Source organism: Rhincodon typus, chromosome 39 (genome assembly GCF_021869965.1).
Source record: "Rhincodon typus isolate 14 chromosome 39, sRhiTyp1.1, whole genome shotgun sequence".
NCBI lineage: Eukaryota > Metazoa > Chordata > Chondrichthyes > Orectolobiformes > Rhincodontidae > Rhincodon > Rhincodon typus.
Genome location: NC_063370.1, coordinates 5,439,988 through 5,451,466, shown reverse-complemented (window position 1 = coordinate 5,451,466; position 11,479 = coordinate 5,439,988).

Genomic DNA, 11,479 nt, shown 5'->3' with positions numbered 1-11,479 from the left:
TTTTTCATGCAGACGGTGGTGCGTGTATGGAACGAGCTGCCAGAGGAAGTGGTGGAGGCTGGTACAATTACAACATTTAAAAGGCATCTGGATGGATACGTGAATAGGAAGGGTTTAGAGGGTATGGGCCAAATGCTGGTAAATAGGACTAGGTCAGATTGGGATGTCAGGTATGACTCTGACTCTATGTGGCTACTAGCACAGCATATTTCACGACTCCTCAGACACTGACTAACTCACCTCTTGTCTTCCTAATGCTTGTGCACCTTTGCATGTTACAAGTCAGGAGTGTGATGGAGTTCTCCATTTGCCTGTATGGGCGTAACTATGGCAACACTCAAAAAGTTCAACAACTTCCATAACAACCTGTCTGCTTAACTGGGACTATATTCACCATTTGGTGCCTTTCCGGCCACTACTGTGACAGCAGTGTTGTCTACAAGTCACTGCAGCATCTCACCATGGCTTTTTCGACAGCACTTTCCAAACTTGTGACCTCTGTCACCGAGAAGGCAAGGGCAGCAGATGCTTGGTATCACCACAACCTGCAGGTTTGTCTTGAGTCCACTCAACAGCCTGATTTGGAACTATGACAACATTTTTTTGCTGTCACTGCAGTCAAAAACCAGAAACACCCCAGCAACTTTGTGAGGGTCCCTACACCCAAAGGACTGCAGTGATTCAGAAAAGTAGCTCACTGCCACCTTCTTGAGGGCAATCAGGAATGGCTAATAAATGCTGACCTAGGCAAGAACATTCACATCCCACGAGTTATTTTTTTCTGTTCATTTTGTGGAATGCGTGTGTCGCTGGCTGGGCCAGCATTTATTGCTCATCCCTAGTTGCCCTTGAGAAGGTGGGAGTGAGCAGCCTTCTTGAACTGCTGCAGTCCACCTGCTGTAGGTAGACCCACAATGCCATTCGGTAGGGAATTCCAGGATTTTGACCGAGCGACAGTGAAGGAATGGCAATATATTTCCAAGTCAAGATGGTGAGTGGCTTGGAGGGAAACTTGAAGGTGGTGGTATTCCCATATATCTGCTACCCTTGTCCTTCTAGGTGGAAATTGTTGTGGGTTTGGAAGGTGCTGTCTGAGGATCATTGGTGAATTTCTGCAGTGCGTCTTGTATATAGTACACACTGCTGTTACCGAGTGTCGGTGGTGGAGGGAATGGATGCTTGTGGATGTGGTGCCAATCAAGTGGGCTGCTTTGTCTTGAATGGTGTCAAGCTTCTTGAGTTGTTGGAACTGCCCCCATCCAGGCAAGTTGGGAGTACTCTATAACACTCCTGACTTATGCCTTGTAGATTGTGGGCAGGCTTTGAGGAGTCATTGGATGTCAATGTGGGGAGATTAGATTGTCTCTTATTGATGATGGTCATAGCCTGGCATTTGTGTGGCACAAATGTTACTTGCCGTCACTTTTCCGCCTAAGCCCAGATATTGTCCAGATCTTGTCGCATTTGGACATGGACTGCTTCAGTATCTGAGGAGTCATGAATGCTGCTGAACATTGTACAATCATCAGCGAACATCCCCATTTCTGATCTTATGATGGACAGAAGGTCATTGATGAAGCAGCTGAAGGTGGTTGGTCTTAGGACACTACCCTGAGGAACTCTTACAGAGATGTCCTGGAGCTGAGATGACTGACCTCTAACAGCCGTGATCATCCTCCTACATGTCAGGTATGACTCCAATCACTGCAAAGTTTGCCCCCTCATAGTCATTGATTCCAATTTTGCTAGGGCTCCTTAATGCCACACTCTGTCGAATGTAGCCTTGATGTCAAGGACTGTCATTCTCACCTCATCTCTGGAATTTAGCTGTTTTGTCCATGTTTGAACCAAGGCTGTAATGAACTGAGTGGCCCTGGCCGAACCCAAACTGGGCGTCACTGGGCAGGTTATTGCTGAGCAGGTTCTGTCTGATAGTACTGTTAATGACACCTTCTATCACTTTGCTGATGATTGAGGCTGAAGGGTGACCTTATAGATGTTTACAAAATCATGAGGGACACGGATAGGGTAAATAGGCAAGGTATTTTCCCTGGGGTGGGCGAGTCCAGATCTAGAGGGCATAGGTTTAAGGTGAGAGGGGAAAGATATAAAAGAGACCTAGGGGACAACTTGCACACAGAGTGTGGTAGCTGTATGGAATGAGCTGCCAGAGGAAATTGTAGAGGCTGGTACAATTACAACATTTAATGGCAACTGGGTGGGTACATGAATAGGAAGGGTTTAGAGGGATATGGGCCAAATGCTGGCAAATGGGACTAGATTTATATAGGATATCTGGTCGGCATGGATGTGTTGGACCGAAGCGTCTGTTTCCATGCTGTACAGCTCTATGACTAAGTGTTGTAAGAACACAATATCTTGTCTTAGCATCTTTCAATTGAAAACTTAGATACATAATTTCTGTCTGAGGATCCCCGCCTGAAATGTTAACCTGGTCCTTTATTTTTCTTCTTTGAGTTGCTGATTTGACTGCTTTGTGCTTCTACAAAAAAATGGAATTATTGAAGGACGGACCATAGATTTTATCACACTTGGCAGAGTTCCCATCTCTATAATGCTTCTGTGGGTATGTGGGTTAAGGTAGAGCTCAGATTTTCCCCAGTTGGGGAGGGAGGAAGTGAAAGTTGGGAGGACAGTGTGTAAGCACTAAAACAGGTACCCAGCCAACCTATTTTAGATGTAGGAGCAAGGATGGCTCAGAGATGACCAATGACCCTGGGGAGGCTATAGGAAGAGTCCTGAGAGAAGCAGAAGCCATGGACACTGGAGAACAGCTTTAAATCCATAATTCAGGAGGTGGAAACCGTAGACACTGAGCCTCCAGTTAGTTCGAGCCATGACTGGTTGAACTGTTGTTCAATGAGTAAAGACCAGTAATATAGTCTGAAAATACAAATGGAGTGTATTGACGATGCATAATGATACATTGTGCATTAGTGAGTGCACTCCAATGTACTTCATAAGAACATAGGAAATAGTGGCACGAAAAGACCGTTTACTACCTTAAGACTATTCTGACATTTACAGAATCTGTTATGCTGTAGAAGGGTGCCATTTGGCCCATCATGTCTACCCTTTGTTCTCTGAGCGTTTTGACCTAGTGTCAAGCTCCTGCCCTTTCCTATAACACTACATGTTGTTTCTATTTACATAATCATCCAACGCTCTTTAGAACGCCTCAATTCAAACTACCTCCACCACACTTGCAGGCAGTGCATTCTGTGAGATTTTTTTTACCTCATCTTGCATTACTTCCTTTGTTAAACTTTCTGAACCTGCAGCCTCTATTTCTGAATTCTTTTGTGAGCAGAACAGCTTCTCCCGATCTATTCTGTCCAGACCCCTCATGATTTTGAAAATGTCTTTCAAGTCTTTCCTCAGCCTTCTCTTCTCCAAGGAAACCAGCTTCAGTGACTCCAATCCTTCCTTATCACTGAAGTTTCTCCTCTTTGTTCGTAAACTTCTCCTATGCTCCAATGCATTCATATCCTTCCTAAAGTGTGGCACTCCAAGCTTATCTAGTACTCCAGCGGAGATCTAAGTGTCCTATGTAATCAATTTAATCTCACCGCTTTTGCACTCTCTGCCCCTATCTCTACCTGGCCTGCCAGCTTTAATGATTTATGTACATATAAACAAAAGTCTCTGCACCTGCACACCCTTTATTTTATTCTCTTCATTATCTCTGTGCCAAGTGTATCACCTCACACTTCCCCATGTTGAACTTTATCTACCCATTCCATCGACTTCTTTATGAAGTCCTACGCTGTCCTCATGGCGGTTCACAATTCTTCCAAATTTTGTGTCACCCACAAACTTCGAAACTGTCCCTTGTAGAGCAAAAGAAATAAGGAGAAGCAAGAGGCCCAATACCGACCTCTGGGGAAATCCATGACAAACCTTCCCCAGCCTGAGAAATATCCATTTATTTTATTCATTAATGAAATGAGGACATCGATGGCTATGCAGCATTTGTTGCCCATCCCTAATTGCCTGGAGGGCAATTAAGAGTCAGCCACATTGCTGTGGGTCTGGAGTCACATGTAGGCCAGACTAGGCAAGGATGGCAGTTTCCTTCTCTAAAGAACATTAGTGAACCAGGTGGGTTTTTCCGACAATTGACAATGGATTCACGGTAATCGTTAGATTCTTAATTCCAGATATTTATTGAATTCAGATTCCACCGTCTGCTGAGGTGGGATTCGAACCCAAGTCCCCGGAATGTTATCCTGGAGTCTGGATTAACAGTCCAGCAATAATACCACTAGGCCATTTCCTATCATTTCTCTCTGGTTCCTATCAGCAACCAAATTTGGTGTTTATCAATGACTTTGGGATTTCCTTTCATCTTGGTTACCAGTCGATTTTCATAATCCCTCTTTGCTTCTCCTACTTGCTTTTCTACCTTCCCTCTGAACTTCCTGCATTAAGCTCAATCGTATTTACTACCTGACTCCTATCATGACTTTCTCTTCTTTAATTTCTTTCTCCTTTATAATCCAGGCAGCTCCATATTTATTGATCTTACCTTTCCCTTTTGAGGAAATGTACAGTGATTGTACAGAAACCATCTCCTTTTTGAAGAATTCCCATGTTTGGTTACTGTTTTCTCCCATCAACCTTTGATTCCAGTCTATCCGGCCCAGTTCTGCTTTTTTTCCATATTAAGGTCCTGTTTTCTGCCAATTAATTACTTCACTCAGGATTGACCAACATAATTTTCCACCAAGATGCTAAAGCTTATAATACAATGATCATGATACTGTCTTTTGATCTATTTGGCCCACCTCATTCCCAAGAATCAGCTCTAACAGAGCTTCCTTTCCTGTTGGGCAGGATACATAACTGCTAGAGAAAATTCTCCTGACTACAATCCAGGAATGCTTATCCCTTGCTGCCCCTTACACTACCACTATCCCAGTTGATATACAGGTAGAGTACACCATTAGAATTACGCTGTGACATTTACACTTCTCTGTAAATTCCTTATAGACATTTCCTTCCCAGCAATTGATGGTGGAAGCAGACACAATAACAGCATTCAAGAAACACCTGGATGAATACATGAATAGGAAGGGAATAGAGGGATACTGTCAGCGAAGACAGTTTTAGTATGGAAAGGCAAAATGTGTCAGCGCAGGCTTGGAGGGCCAAAGGGCCTGTTCCATAAGACATAGGAGCAGAAATTAGGCCATTCAGCCCATCGAGTCTGCTCTGCCATTCAATCATGTCTGATACGTTTCTCAACCCCATTCTCCTGCTTTCTCCCTGTAACCTTAGGTGCCTGATTGTCAAGTGAATCAATCTATACTGTGCGTTTTGTTCTTTGTATTACACTGAGCAATGTAACTGAACCTTTCGTATTTCTTAGTTCTAGCCAAGTTGGTTTTGTCCTTGAATTCTTTGAAACCTCCGAATAACCTCGTCGTCCTTAACCAAAAAATGTCACCCATCTTCCTTTCGCTGTTTCCTATTTCAGTTGAGCACCTTGTAACCAGGGATACTTAATACTCAAATTTCCTCTTCGTTGAACCAGATCTCCATTATTGCCTCAACATTGTAATTCTACAATGTCTGTGCCTCTCCAATCTCATTAACTATACTTTGTGCATTCACATACATGCAGTGTAACCCTGATTTCTCCCTTATTGCAGTTCCTTTAATGTAATATTGCCTGTTCTAGTGCTATCTGCCTCTTCCAGCAATTCGTTGGCTCTGGTTTAATTTTTAATTTTCTCTCTTGCTTCCCATAAGCCATTTGAATCAGTTTAAACCCTCTCCAATAGCACTGGCAACACGCCCTGCAAGAAACTCAGTCCCAGCTCTGTTCAGGCGCTGTCTCTCCCAGAGCCAGGCCCAAGCCCCAGGCGTCTAAAGCCCTGCCCAGTGCATCATTTTGCCAGCCACACATTATTCTGTTCTATACTCACTTGAACGTGGCACTGGGAGTAATCGGAGATTACTGCTTTAGAGGTGCTGTGAGCTAACTCTCTCAATTCCAAATGCAGGATCACAGTCTGCTTCCTGCCTTTGTTGTTAGTACCAGTATGGGTCATGACCTATTGCTGTTTGTTCTAGCCCAGTAGAAAGTCCTGCAGCCATTCTGTGATTTCCCTGATCCTAGTACTGGGGAGGCAATACCACACCCTACCCCCTCCCATCCCACGCTTGAGTGACCTTTCATGACTCCAGAAATGCCTCTCTATTCCCCTAACTAAAGAATCCTCTGCCCTTTCACTTTTCCTCTTCCATTCCTGTACACCTGAGCTATTCATGGTGCCATGGGCTGGATTCTTGCTCCATTTCCCTGAGGACCCATCACATTTGGCAATATCCAGAACAAAAAACCACTGAGCAAGCAGGACCCCTGGGGACTCCTATTCATTAGTCTTGGACTGCCTGGCATTCACCCATTCCTATTTCATATCATTCCGTGTTTACTTGTTTGTCTTTAGCTTGCAGTGTGACTATCTTTCTGAACGTGCTAGCCACATAGTTCTCTGCCTAGCAGTTGCATCTCAGTGACTTTAGCCACTTCGAGTTCTGAAACCGAGAGCTAAAGCTTGTGTAGGCAGTGAGGGCTCAGCTAGGTCAGGAAAACTGGCACAGCACAAGCATTGTGCCAGGCTGCACTGCCCTGCTAGACTTAACCTACACTTTCAATTTACTTTCCTCACTGTAACTTTTGTCACTTTAACGTGTTTTAACCTTACCCAACTAAAAATTGGAGATTAGCAGAAATTCTTCGCCTTTACAAATCAGCTCCCTCCCTGCTCTGATAACTTATTGGCCTCTGCTAGTTTAGAAATTTACACTTTTCAGAATTGTTAGGGTTGAAACACAGTCCCTAACAGTAGCTGCTCGACAACCAATCAGCTCAACTTCTACTTTTTGACTTCATTCTCATCTCCTTGTGCTGTTTCGTCTGTCATCTGTTCCCTCTGTTGAGGAGCTAGAGACTGTCTGTAGATCCTCTTCTACTCATTTTGATGCTACTGTCCCCTTATCCTCCTCTCTCCCACTCCGTTGGGATCTCTCTCTGAGTCCCACTGTCTCCTACTCTGTCATTGTTTAATGACTATGCCTGGGTCTACTCTCTCCCACTTTGTTAGGATCTACTGACTATCTTCGGTCCTAATTGCTCTTGCTTTGGCCCATGGATGATCTTCCTCCTCTATTTCCTTGATATAGAGTCAAACAGCATTGAAACAGATCCTTCAGTCCAAGCAGTCCATGCCAAACATAACCCCAAACTAAACTAGTTCCACGAGCCTGCTCCTGGCCCATATTCCTCCAAACCTTTCCTATTCATGTACTTATCCAAATATCTTTTAAACATTGTAATTGTACCCACATCCACCACTTCCTCCAGAAATTCATTCCACAAACGAACCACCCTCTGTGTAAAAAAATTTGCCCCCATGTCATTGTTAAAATCTCTCTCCTCTCACCTTAAAAATGTGCCCCCCTAGACTTGAAATCCCCCACCCTAGGGAAAAGACGCCTACCATCCAGTTGTAAATTGTTTCAACACGTGCTCAGGTCGTGTACATATGCAAGTCTTTCTTCAAAATGCTTCTTTACAGCAGCAACGACTGATTCACTGAGAGCTTGGGTGATGGTTAATAGAATGAGTTCTCCCTTGATTATTATGGGGAAGGCATATATGAAATGGGGTGGAAAACTGATGAAAGGCCCTCACTGCTGATTCTGTTTGTAGCTCCTTCTGCCAGGAGAGCTGCTGTCATAGTATGCCACTCTGGTCTGTCTCACGCTATCTTACATGTCCACTCCAACTCATCAGTAACCACATCCAGCTACACCTAGGTCATCCCACTTTCTGGTGCCTCCACTTTAACTGTGAGAAGAGATCTCAGCTCTGATCAAACAGCTGAAATATTGACAATTTCTTCAATGGATATCACTTCTTAGTGTTTGCTTGTGCAATGTCAAGTACGTCTCCATTCATCATACGGCCTATACATGGAATATTTAGCAAACGCTTCAGCATCCACGGGAGGAATTTCAATGTAACGCTTGAGCGAAATAAATCTTTGTTGTTAAATCCTGTTAGGTTTGCACTTCTCATAGAGTCCTAGAGTTATACAGCATGGAAACAGATCCTTCAGTCCAACTCGTCCATGCCAAGCAGATATCCCAAATTAATCCAGTCCCCTTTGCCAGTATTTGGCCCATATCCCTCTAAACTCTTCCTATTCACGTACCTATCAGATGTCTTTTAAATGTTGTAATTGTACCAGCCTCCACGACTTCCTCTGGCATTTCATTCCACACAGGCATGAAAGAGTTGCCTCTCAGATCCCATTTTAATCTTTCCCCTCTCACCTTGAACCTATGCCCTCTGGTTTTGGACTCCCCTACCCTGGGGAAAAGATCTTGGCTATTCACACTACCCATACCCCTCATGATTTTATAAACTTCTATAAGGTCACCCTTCAGCCTCTGACGCTCCGGGGAAAATAGACCCAGCCTATTCAGCATCTCCCTATAGCTCAAACCCTCCAACCCTGGCATCATCCTCATAAATCTTTTTTGCACCCTTTCAAGTTTCACAACATCCTTCCTATAGCTGGGAGACCAGAACCAATGTTCTGTACAGCTGCAACATGATGTCCTGACTTCTATATTCAGTGCACTGCCCAATAAAGGCAAGCATACCAAACGCCTTCTTCACTACTCCACCTTCAAAGAACCATGATTCTGCACCCCAGAGTCTCTTTAGGAGACCTATAGTGCCATCAAGTCCACACTGACCTTCTGCAGAGCATCTCACCCAATCCCTGTAACCCTCAAATCACCCCAGCTAACCCACCCAACACATCCCTGGACACTATAGGCAAGTTAAGCATGGCCAATTCACCTTAACCTGCATATCTTCAGACTGTGAGAAGCCCACACAGATGCAGGGGAGAATGTGCAAACTCCACACACAGACAGTTGCCCAAAGCTGGGATCGAACCTGGGGCTGCGAGGCAGCAGTTCTAACCACTGAGCCACCATGCCACCCTGCTCTTTTTTTGGCAGCACTGCATTACAACAGTGACCACACGTCCAAAACAAAACAAACTGGCCGTGAAGTGGTTTGGGAGGCCTTGAGGTTGTGAAAGATCTATAAAAATTTGCCTTTTCTCACTGTTTGAACTGATAGAGTTGGAGCAGGTGACAAAGAAATAAATAGAGTGCAGTCGGGTACTACACTTTGGCGCCCTGTGAGGCAAGCTTAGCGGGAGCAACCCACGTTTTCCTTTTGGCTTCCTAAAATTCCTGATTCCATTTTTTAAAATAAATTTCAGTCACACCTGGATTATAGCTGATACAAGCTTCCATGCTACAAATTTTTAACAGTAATTCAGTTCAACTGGTTATTCAACATTTGAAGAGAAATCAAGATTTCTGGGTGACTTAACCAGGTTCCTAAGTGAATCCTGTCCTCTCTGCCCTAGATGCTGACCAAAATCCATAGAACCTCCTACACTTGTGTCTAGTACGGTGACAACAAATTTGATTAGGTGGAGTGCCTCCCACGTCTTTTCAAACTAAAAGTCTTTCTCTGTAACAATGAGATCGTGGAAACGAAAATTCTTGTAATTTCTTGCTGTCTAATCATTGACTGATAGCTCCCAATGGTAGGTAGGACATTCAGTGAAAAGGTATATTCTCTAAATAGGAATAGTTCTGTATTGTCCAGTTATTGCCTGCTACTATTGTTTTTGTCTAGTCTGTGAGGGTGTGGCAGTAACTCTATTTCTGGAATAAAAATCCCTTCACAATTCATCCATCAAGTATTTGCATTCCATCAAAAGTATTTTGAGTCACCCCTGTTTTTTTTTGACAACGTGGAAGCGACAAGGAAAACCCTATTTCGGTGTTTCTCCCAAGTGGGGGTCAGAACCATGGGTGGGTTGCAAGCTCAGAGAGAGCACTTGGCTCCAATACTCTCCGCAGCACTTCCAGCCTTCTCCCAGAGCCCTCCAGTTCTCACTGAGAGGTCACAGTAACTTCCCAACCTTGAAATGGGGGAGTCACAATGGGAAAAGGCCTAGGAATCACTGCCTTATTTGTGACTTGAAAACTGCCCATAAGGATGGGTGGCACGGTGGCTGTGTGGTTAGCACTGCTGCCTCACAGCACCAGGAATCTGGGTTCAATCCCACCCTCTGTGTGGAGTTTGCACATTCTCCCCGTGTCTGCGTGGGTTTCCCCTGGGTGCTCCAGTTTCCTCTCACAGCCCAAAGATGTGCAGGTTAGGGTGGATTGGCCATGTGAATTTGCCCATAGAGTCTGGGGATGTGCAGGGTAGGTGGGTTAGCCATGAGAGATGCAGGGTTACAGGGATAGGGTGGGTCTGGGTGGGATGCTCTTCAGAGGGTTGGTGTGGATTTGATGGGCCAAATAGCCTGCTTCCACACTATAGGGATTTTATTCTAGGATCCCTCTGTGTGCTAGACATCTCATGGAGTTGTACAGCACAGAAACAGACCCTTTGGTCCAACTCTTCCATGCCGACCAGATATCCTAAATTAATCTAGTCCCATTTGCCAGCATTTGGCCCATATTCCTCTAAACCCTTCCTATTCATGTACCCATCCGGATGCCTTTTAAATGTTGTAATTGTACCACTTCCTCTGGCAGCTCATTCCATACACACACTAGCCTCTGCACGAAAAAGTTGCCCCTAAAGTCCCTTAAATTTTTCCCCTCTCACCTTAAACCTATGCCCCCTCTAGTTTTGGACTCCTCCACCCTGGGGAAAAGACTTTGGCTATTCACTCTACCCATACACCTCGTGATCTTATAAACTTCTATAAGGTCACCCTTCAACCTCCACTCATCTCTGGTGATTTGCCTGACCAGACTTCCTCTGCATTTTGGGTTTTGAATAAAGTAATCCTCCTTAATCTAACAAAACGAAAATGGGGGACCAAAGCACAGTTGCTTAGGCAGCACCTAGGGGGAGAAACAGAGGTAACTGTTTCAGAGTTGAAGAGAGGTAGGGATGGGCAGAAATCTTGATTCACTGGAAGTGTACAGGAAGAATAAAACAGAAGCTCTATGACAGGGAGGACAACAGGGGGAGAAAACATTTCATACCCTAAAGAGAGGGCAAAGTGAAGAAGAAAGAAAGGTCACGTCCAAGTGTGCCATAGGACCACAGAAAAGGTACAGCACAGTAGGAGGCCATTCAGCCCATTTTGTCTGCACTGTCTGAATAAACTAGCTTCCCAAACTCCCCCAGCACCTGCTCTATGCTGACGTGCAGGATACAGCATGTAAGGAGCAGATTCTGGTTTGTTTTAAATTAATCAAAGGCCTAGGCCTCAATGACCAAACACGCACAGCTCCTCTGGGTGAACATGATGTGGAGGTGCCAATGTTGGACTGGGGCTGGACAAGGTCAGAAGTTACACAACACCAGGTTATCGTGCGAACAGGTTTG